Raw genomic sequence first — 776 nt, forward strand, 5'->3', positions numbered from 1 at the left:
AAGGCTAAAATTTCAGTTAAACACGTTGTCGATAACGCGGTCAGTTGCTTTATAAGGCCTGGCTAGTTATTAAAGTATACATTAGCCTACTGGAAACTACTGATTAAAGACTTTAATGGCCGAGAAACGAGGTACAGTTTAGCTGCTAGCCATCCTATTAGCCTTTCAATTGTTTCTGAGTGGCATTAATCTCACAAAAAACATTCGAAATGAAATAATCTCCTCTTCCAGGGATTTTAATAAAGCATTACTTCAAAATCACATTCGGGAACCGGTTACAAAAGCACTTCTTCAGCTGGCATGCAGTGGTACAGCATTGTATGTTTCAAAATAGCCCTTTAAAGTGTTTTTGCATAATTATACAGCAATTGTTCGATCGTATTGTAAAGCGTTTCATGTTTCTTGCCAATGAGCAGGTGCTTTTCCTTATTCATCAATTGACCCTTAGAGCTTTGTGTTAAAACATTGTATTTTTTTAGTTGACTATGATGAGTCTTTCTCGCCTCCAGTTTAAGACTTTGCATTTTTAAAATTACATTACTGGGTAATTTTACCTTCTTTTTTTTTTTTTTAAAGGAAAATGGCAGATAAAATGCTTTGCAAATGCATATTTCCTTTCAGCTACATACAAATAATTTCCAATTCATTTTGAACACTTTAAAAATTAAGTCTAATTTCTGTAGATGTTATGTAAGCTTGTCTATGTTTCCACCTACTTTTATGTGAATTTTGGGATACTGCATAAAGATAAAGAAAAAGAAAGAAATCTGGATGGA

This window comes from Pimephales promelas, chromosome 21 (assembly GCF_988280905.1).
Source record: "Pimephales promelas chromosome 21, fPimPro1.hap1.1, whole genome shotgun sequence".
In the NCBI taxonomy this organism is placed as follows: Eukaryota; Metazoa; Chordata; class Actinopteri; order Cypriniformes; family Leuciscidae; genus Pimephales; species Pimephales promelas.